Genomic DNA, 9,453 nt, shown 5'->3' with positions numbered 1-9,453 from the left:
GCCCGGGCGGAGACAGATCTCGGGCAGACACGGAAACTCAAACGAACGTTGAACGGGGCTTTAAAAGACCATTGCATTGTTCATTAGGCCTTGCAACCCCTTCTAAGAGGCCCTGCAGCCCCACTCTGCCTACTATTTAAAGTTCAGCCCCCACGGAAGGTTTTCATCCCCCCCCCGCCGAAAATTGCCTCTAGTTGACCACCATTGCCAAAATGTTTAGCACATTCGAAAACACATTAGTGGCTGTCAGTAACAAGCACGTGGAAATATACATTGCATAAAAGTTCGAAAAAATATGGTTAAATCACATATTAAGAAACACGAGGGATTGTACATTGCTGAAGGACTCGGAGCAATATTTTCAAATGGCACGCAACATGTGCTATACAATGAGGATTGAAACATTACTTTTATAAAGTTTACAGCAAAAAATTAATCAAGCCACCATCGGCCACGCCCATGGCGGGCTTTGCACTAACGTTCGAGAACGCGAACCTCACACGAACGTTGAACGGGTCTACTATGCCTACTAACATTACTTTTATAAAGTTTACGGCAAAAAAACAACATGGTCAACCACGGCCACGCCCATGGCAGGCTTAGCAATAACGTACGATCAAACGCGCAAAACCAATTTACCTGACCGGGCTTCAGCCGCACCCCCTCCCCCACCGCGTCGTGTGTGGCTATGGCAGCCCGGGCGGAGACAGATCCCGGGCACACACGGAACCTCAGACGAACGTTGAACGGGGCTTTAAAAGACCATTGCATTGTTCATTAGGCCTTGCAACCCCTTCTAAGAGGCCCTGCAGCCCCACTCTGCCTACTGTTTAAAGTTCAGCCCCCACGGAAGGTTTTCATCCCCCCCCGCCGAAAATTGCCTCTAGTTGACCACCATTGGCAAAATGTTTAGCACATTCGAAAACACATTAGTGGCTGCCAGTAACAAGCACGTGGAAATGTACATTGCATAAAAGTTCGAAAAAATATGGTTAAATCACATATTAAGAAACACGAGGGATTGTACATTGCTGAAGGACTCGGAGCAATATTTTCAAATGGGACGCAACATGGGCTATACAATGAGGATTGAAACATTACTTTTATAAAGTTTACAGCAAAAAATCAATCAAGCCACCATCGGCCACGCCCATGGCGGGCTTTGCACTAACGTTCGAGAACGCGAACCTCACACGAACGTTGAACGGGTCTACTCTGCCTACTAACATTACTTTTATAAAGTTAACGGCAAAAAAACAACATGGCCAACCACGGCCACGCCCATGGCAGGCTTAGCAATAACGTACGATCAAATGCGCAAAACCAATTTACCTGACCGGGCTTCAGCCGCACCCCCTCCCCCACCGCGTCGTGTGTGGCTGTGGCAGCCCGGGCGGAGACAGATCCCGGGCAGACACAGAAACTCAAACGAACGTTGAACGGGGCTTTAAAAGACCATTGCATTGTTCATTAGGCCTTGCAACCCCTTCTAAGAGGCCCTGCAGCCCCACTCTGCCTACTGTTTAAAGTTCAGCCCCCACGGAAGGTTTTCATCCCCACCCGCCGAAAATTGCCTCTAGTTGACCACCATTGGCAAAATGTTTAGCACATTCGAAAACACATTAGTGGCGGTCAGTAACAAGCACGTGGAAATGTACATTGCATAAAAGTTCGAAAAAATATGGTTAAATGACATATTAAGAAACACGAGGGATTGTACATTGCTGGAGCATTATTTTCTAATGGCACGCAACATGTGCTATACAATGAGGATTAAAACATTACTTTGATACAGTTTACAGCAAAAAATCAAGCAAGCCACCATCGGCCACGCCCATGGAGGGCTTTGCACTAACGTTCGATCACGCGAACCTCACAGCGTTCGATCAAGCAAACATTACACGAACGTTGAATGGGTCTAAAAAAAAAACCTGGCCGTGATACCCCTTATAATAGGCCCTACCAAACGAAAACGCACGCAGGAAGAATTAAAGTCAAGTAAATAAGTACAGATGCAAGAGTTTACTCACCGACGAGCTGCGGTAAAAGGAAATTTTCAAGAACGTCACGCTATTATATACACCACATCATTCGAAAATTGGATACATCAGAGTGATACAAAATATTAGGAACCGCTGATTGGATGGACTGTCATAAAGACTTGTGATTGGTCTGCGACGAATCTGCGCCGAGAAGGGGGAAGCAGTCAATTCTGGCTACGTAGTGTAAACGTCATGAAAATTCAAATGCGCATGCGCAATGGTTGTGCGCATGCGCAAAATCACAGGGGGGCCGCTTAAGCACGGGGGGCAGCGGCTCATAGAACACCCCTCCAGAGTTCAGTTGCTAGTTGCAACAATTGTATGACCCTGCTCTGACCCTCACAGCAGGCTCATAGAATAGCTACAAGTAGGCCACAAAGGTCCTGGAAAAAAAAAGATGCACTGCAACAGAAAGCAAATTACAGATAAGGAAGCAGGTGCCAGACTGGAATTTTAAAACAGTGACACATTAATAAACCAACCCCAAATTCATTCATGTCAGTTGAAGCAGGGCAGGTGTGCTTGCTTTTCCCCCCCATAATCTACAGTGATGATGAACCAGAGGGTGGCATTGATGTACCAGAGGGTGGCATGGGTGAAACAGAGGGTGGCAGTGGTTAAACAGAGGGTGCTGGGAACCTGTGATGATGAACCAGACGTAGAAACAACATAGTCGCGACCGTTAGGAGCCGACAAGTAAGTTCGAAATCGCGAACTGGTACCAAACCCTTGCGAACTGGCAGAAACCCTTGCGAACACAAAAAAAAAAAAATCCGCAAATTCGCAAGAATTCACGGATTTTGCGGATTGCGAGTTTGCAAATACGCAAATTCACGAACGCCAGATTCGCAAAATTCGCCCATGCTTAATTCTGTTCATCAACTGCTGTTTTTGCATTTGTCACCCAGAGTGGGACGGGTATGCAAAGATGTGGGTCCCGTGCTCTCCATGCCACTGGAATCAAGCTATCCTGGCTGAAGAGGGGTGAAACCCTGAAACTGGTCCTAAGATGCTTATTTCCAGTCCAGGGAGGACCCGGCTTGTCAGTTCGGGCTAGACTGTTCCCATGAGGAACAGTCTGATTTGCATATGGCTGGGTTCAAACTGGAATGGCATGGTGAGCAAAAAACGATGTATTTAGGCCCAGGTCTATGTACTGGGGTGAATGTATGACATTGTTCTGCATTCTGTCCATCAACAGTTGATTTTGCATTGCAAACAACAAAGCCAATGGTAAGCAGTGGGTAGAATGCATTCTTAGGTCAGCGCAAGAAGTCGTTAGCAACCAGACAGCAGACTTCAATCTAATAATGCGCTACAAGTGACCTTGCAGGCACACGTCACACCCATAACACAATAAATATCAACCATTGATTAGAGGTTAGTGCCTGTTGTGAGGCAAAAATTCTGCTGGTCATGGATTCTGACTTCTTTTTCGCTAACAATGTGGTAAACTGGTGGTATACTGAAATGTAGTGTAACACATCAGCAATAAGAGAGGGCCACGTCAAGCACAGCGTGCAGGAACTAGTTCAAACTAATCTTATGGCTGTCATGAGCTACCTCCTCACAACTAACAATATTAATAATGCAATGTACACAACATTAAGTTTAATGATGAAGTACAAATAAAACATCTTCCGGGTGTAGAGCGGAACAGACGGAGCTCTCTGCCAGAAACAGATCTGAGCATTCGTGGAGAAAGCAGGAGACACTTCCAGGGCCAACATCAAGAGTCTGGATGTTGGCTGGGAGAGGAGTGCAACAGTAGGCAGGCGAAGCGACAGACAACACCATCTCCAGTACTAGAAGAATGGTGATTGTTGTGACTTCAGGAGGGACCGTCTCCTCCAAAAATTGGTGTGTGTTTTTTTTTAATCCCGAGAAATGACTGTTTGAAAAGAGATAAACTAAGATGAGATCACAAGACTTGGTAAGAAAGAGTTTGCATCGTTTCAATAGAAAAACAAAACAATTGGCATTTCTGGCGTTGACCCCAACTAACCATAGCGCTTCCTGTTCCGTGGCCCCTGGGTAAGCGGCAATATTGTATCCTCACCCCACCTTCACCAACCAGGGAGCGCCCGGGGCTGGCAGCTGGCACAAGCATGAGGCCCAGCCGGTTTTTCTTGCAGGATCAGATGAGTGCCACAGATATTCGGCGGGAACCACAGGCAGCAGCTGTGCGACGTGCCTCCGTCCTGCCACGCACCGGCAGTCTCACAGAGCAGAGCTGCGCTCGCGCACTTCCCGTTCAGACGCTAATCTGACGGTTCAGTCCGGGCAAGGAACACCCTCAGTTCGTCCAGTATAGGAGACACACACAGACACAGACTGCTGTGCTACCCCGGCCCTGACGCGAACACACTCTGGTATTCCACTGCTTACACTCGCACACGGCTTCGCCAAGACACCTCAATCCCGACCTACAGCTCCTGCAGTTCCTATACTGGGGCCGGCCCGACAACACGCAAACCTTGGACCTTAATCCCGGGTCATGGCACTCCCTTATATCCCAATGCTCATCTTCCTCATTCTTGAGATGCCGCACCTGCCTCGTCCTTCTGCTCTATTATTAAATATGGATTCTACACTGCAATGAATAAACGCCATGTACCACAAATAGCTCAGCGGTCTCATTCCCTACCTCCTTTCGGTCCATTTTCTCGTCTCGGTCCTAGTCTCTCTACCTCAGGCTCCCCCTCCCCCCCAAGGACCTGTCTGTATCCCCAGGCCTCAACACTTGTCATCTGTGCATCAGGTCCTGCCCCTTTCAGACCCATTGCTGGGATGGGGAATGCCCCCTGTATGGTCTACAGTCATGTTCTCCTGCCCTGACTGCATATATCTTGCATGCTTTTTGCTTTGGGCCCTAGCCTCGCCCTAATCTAATGTGTGCAAACAAGCCTAGGCCTTGCACTTGACATGAGTGATGTCCTGAACTTGTCTCAGACCTAGGTGTGTGCACCAAAGACGTGCTTATTGTACAGACACTGGACTACTGGCTCTGTCATGAGTTTAGTATATAGAGTGGTGGCGGCGCTGTGCCGTGTTTTGTAAATCTCTAGTTGTGGCCAGCCCTTTTTATCTGTAGCACTGTTTTGGAGGCCTACTGGCCCACGTTTGAAAAGATCCGCTTGCTATGCGCTTACCAAGATCCTAGCAATCACATCACAGAAGTGCATACTGTGTATGTTTGTGTAGTTGACCTGTTGGATACATGCATGGTGTGTATAAGTGAATCAGAGTAATGATGCCTCAGGAAAGAACAAGTCTGGACTTGTGCACAAGATGGGGGTGAGTTTATTTGCCCAGACAGTAAAAGTGTATTGCTGACATTCCCAAAGCAAACGAGAGGAGACCTAGACACTGAAGTGGGGAAGAGGAGACAGTGTATCTTTAGAAATTCAATTAGGCTTTTTACTGGGACAAGCTGTAGATTAGTCTTCCTGAAGAACTGCCATCTGGTAGATGTTGAGGTGAAAGGTGGGACTGCTGCCTCTCTTACTCTAGGTGAAAGGAACTGCTTAGGTGAGGCCACCTTTTGTCTTTCCACTGATCACTCTTTGTGGCTGATGATAGCCAGATGCAGAAAGATCACAACTCTTTGTGCCCCGGTTGCGGGTGCTCCAAGCTGGAGGCCATCCTGCTGTGAGAAGCATCAGTCTACGCAAAGGCAGTATCTGAAGAGTCGCCCAGATAGGACAGGTGAAAGGTGAACCAACCCAAATCAGGTCTGAAAGTGCAGACGGTTGTAACACATCTCCTGCCTTCTTGGACTAAATAAAAGTGGGACCCACTAACCCACTTGTGGTTCCAGTTCCAAGTTCTCTATGTTACCAAGGAAGGGAACGCTCTGCAGAGTAGTCAGAAGACTGTGCAACCAGAGCTTGTATGTACAGGACAGCCAGTTTCCCAGGAGTGAGGTGGTAACGCCTGCACCCACATCTTGCTGCAAAAGCCAATTACTTCTCCTGAAGACTCTAGAGGCCAGCCTGCCTGCCGAGGGAGGGAAGGAGCCTGCCAACCCTGCAGGAGAAGTGAATGTCCAGAGGAACAAAGTGCAATGCTACTCTGATGCTGTGGACCTACAGAATCAAACAATTGTAGAAAACAATCTGTGTGCCTCATGTCGGCAGGTTTTTAATTTACCAGTGTGATTCCTGGAGGAATGGTGAAGTTGTGATATGACATGGGTCGCCAAGCTCGATCTGTGACTTTGTAGTGTGAGCTGAACTACTGCACAGGAATTGTAAAATCGAGCGTGGCCCTAAGCCACTGCACCTGCACTCAGACACAGTGTGACAAAGCTACTGTGTGACCTGAGACCTCAGCATGGTGGAAGCTGTGGTCCACTATTCAATATCGAGGCCTGTGCAAGGCCTCACCATCTGCTCGAGCCACATTCAAACAGCTAAGCTGGGCTGCACTGAGCATCTGCCAGACCAACTGTGAGAAGATCCATCACTCCCCCGAGCAGCTGTCTCCAACAGCAGCCACATTACCTAAGGACGACCGCTGAGGAGGCTGAGAGGGACCGAAGGAGTGCACTCAGCCCAGAAGAGGGTGACTAAGCACGGGAGGAGCGGGCGACTGCCCTAGAAGCACCATCCTATTCGTGGACTGGATGGTACTTGCTGGGTGAGACTCAGTGAACTGAGTTTAAAAGATGTATACAAATACAAGAGTACGGAGGTAATATGCAGCTCTGCCTTATCACTGCATCACCAGAGCTGGTGGGAGGAACCACCGGGACCATCAAGGATGAATGGTGTCAATAGTTGGAAGAGGCTCCAACTTACTCTACCGCCAGGACACTAAACTGCATAGTGTACATTTTCCCAATTAAATTTGTTTTGAAAGCAAATAACGGAGTGCAAGCGCTTTGTGTTATGATCAACAGACCAGTCTTTCTTTGGAACATTTTCCTATGTGTAGCATTTAGTTCTAGTGTGCATTTAAGTACTTTTCTTCATGGAAGTCAATCATTTAGTTGGACCATCATTATATTAATGTGTATTTTTTGAGTGCTGAGCTCAGGACCCCACACTGTCTTCCAGAAAAACACAGTGACTGCCAGGGCCGACAGGCCGTTGCGGGCACCGGGCGTTTCGCCAGTGGGCCAGAAGGTTGGGGGCCAGTTTGGGACCGGTGGGGGCTGTTATTGGTACAGGTGGCCGATTTTGCAGCAGTGCAGCAATACCGGCCCCCTGTACCAAAAGCAGCTGCAGTGTTTTCCTCGCGGTCCTCCACTTCTTCCCCGCCCGCGGCCCGTCCAACTCAATTGCCAGGGCCGGTTTGTATTCCCAGTCCGGCCCTGGTGACTGCACACCATCGCTACCAATGAGAGACACAGCTGAAGGGTTTTGTTAGAAATCGGGTTATTAGTTGGAAATGGTTTGAGTTCTTAACAAGTAATAGGTCCACAATTGTCTATTTATTGGTAACAAAGTACCCACGTTGTAGCACTTGTCTTTCACAGGGTAGCGAAGTAGAGTAGTCCAAGGCCTACTCAAGGGATGTGGCGTGGGCTAGCAATCCCAATTTGCTAGCTTGGAACAACAGCACAATAAATTATTGTTCAGTCAGTGATTTTTCTATTAACACGTTTGATGCTCATGACGAGCTCAGCTCGTCAAGAGCCACGGTGCTCGTGTGCTCATGACGAGCTGAGCTCATCATGACCGCTGGAACGCTCGCACGCGGGGCTAATTCCCCTGCTGTGCGAGCGTTTTACACAAACGGGTGTGGTCATGACGAGCTCAGCTCGTCATGAGCACATGACCACCGTGGCTCATGATGAGCTGAGCTAGTCATGAGCACCGGGGCGCTGCGCGCGCCCCCCCTCCCTCCCCCCAGCACAGCGGGGCAATATGCCCCGCAGGGAAGGGGTTAACAAGGAAGAAAACTTTTATTAAACACACATTACTAAATACTGTGCATTAAATCACAAATACAATAAATTACAAATATTGAGATGGAAACACCTTTGGTGACACCCTCATATCACATCTCACCTCTAGTGGGTCATGAACCCCATAATCACAGTACCCCCACTTATACTGGATGCAACATAACAAAATAAGGAAGTGTCATTTTAAAGGAGGCAGGCCTAGTGGCTTTGTCAAGAGGTCACAACAGTAATAATATTAACCACATGTTATATTTGGCCTAGGTAACAGATGTATCAACATACGTAATTCAAGCCTAACGGCTCCACATTATTGAATCAGCTACAAGTCATGATTCAACACTGCATCACCACTGAAATCAATGTAAACAATACACATTGTCATAGGCATTCATTATAATGCCAAACATTAGCTGTTCAATCACCATTATTATAACTAAAGCACTTGATCAAAACATGTGTGTCTCAGTCTTTCTTTACTCGCTACAGGCCACATAATGTCACCATAGGACTAACCTCAAAGGATCCTCGCACTCCAGAGCATAATAGCATACACTCCACCTCTGAGAGTACTTTAATCTAACCTCCTACGCAGACGACACCCAAATTGTGGTGTCAGTGCTACCAGGAAGGGAAGATGGAGTGGCTTTACAATTTCAGGAATGTATGTTGGCGGTGGGAAGGTGGATGCGCGAAAATTGCCTGAAGTTGAACACAGCAAAAACTGAAATTATGGTTTTTGGCCTTAGTAATGAATTTTGGAGCCCGCAATGGTGGCCAGAAGAGATGGGTATCCCCCCTCTTCCTGTGGCAAAGGTGAAGAACCTAGGGGTTCTAATAGATGACCAACTCACATTTAGGCCCCAGGTCATTGATTAACATCCTCAGTTTATTTTCTTCTGAAAATGTTGCAGAAGATACTTCCCTTTCTCCCCGAAAGCAGTAAAAAGACAGTGGTTACAGCCCTGGTTCCACCCCGGATGGATTACGGCAATAGCTTGTTGTTGAATGCCCAACAGGGACTTCTTAACAAGATGCAGGTCCTGCAAAATGCAGCAGCCAGACTCCTGATGGCATTCCAAAGTACGCCTCCGTGTCGGGTGAACTAACAAAATTACATTGGTTGCCAATGCGGAAGCAGATTGCTTTTAAGGCCTTGTGTCTGTTTTTTAGGGCCCTTCAAGGCCTTGGACCGGCCTGTCTGAAAGATTATTTTCAATGGTATAACCCCCTCAGACAGTTAAGATCATCGAGCTCGCGCCTGGAAAGCATGATGGGGTGGTGGAGTTTTGTGTTGGGGGCCACAAAGGCCTGGAACGCCTTGCCCTTTGCCTTGAGAAACACCACGGATCTTATGACTTTCAGGAAAGGCATCAAGACTTGGTTGTTCACACAGTAATCTCGTTCGGCTCATACCCTTTTGGAGCATTCCATCAGCGCCAGGACACCTCCGGGTAACAGTGCGCTCTACAAATGTCTTAAATAAATAAATAAAATCAA

Source organism: Lissotriton vulgaris, chromosome 1_1 (genome assembly GCF_964263255.1).
Source record: "Lissotriton vulgaris chromosome 1_1, aLisVul1.2, whole genome shotgun sequence".
Classification (NCBI taxonomy): domain Eukaryota; kingdom Metazoa; phylum Chordata; class Amphibia; order Caudata; family Salamandridae; genus Lissotriton; species Lissotriton vulgaris.
The sequence above is the reverse complement of the archived record's forward strand: the minus strand, read 5'-3'. Positions refer to the sequence as shown.